Here is a 240-nt window from a genome sequence, read left to right on the forward strand (position 1 = left end):
CCGGTAAAAAGTTTATTTTTAGTCTGAAATTTGATTACAACTAGGTACCACCCCTCCTTCTACCTAAACAGCTATTAAGTAGTGTTCAAACTAAGGAGCAAAATGTTTTATTTATATTATTTATTTATGTTCTTTGTTATGTGGAATCATGTCAGACCCCACAACTACATTTGGCTGGCTCTCCACGGAGGCTATGTGATGTTTTGACATTGAGGTTGAAATGGAAAGCAGAGCAACATT

Source organism: Cyprinus carpio, chromosome A22, assembly GCF_018340385.1.
Source record: "Cyprinus carpio isolate SPL01 chromosome A22, ASM1834038v1, whole genome shotgun sequence".
NCBI classification, from domain to species: Eukaryota; Metazoa; Chordata; class Actinopteri; order Cypriniformes; family Cyprinidae; genus Cyprinus; species Cyprinus carpio.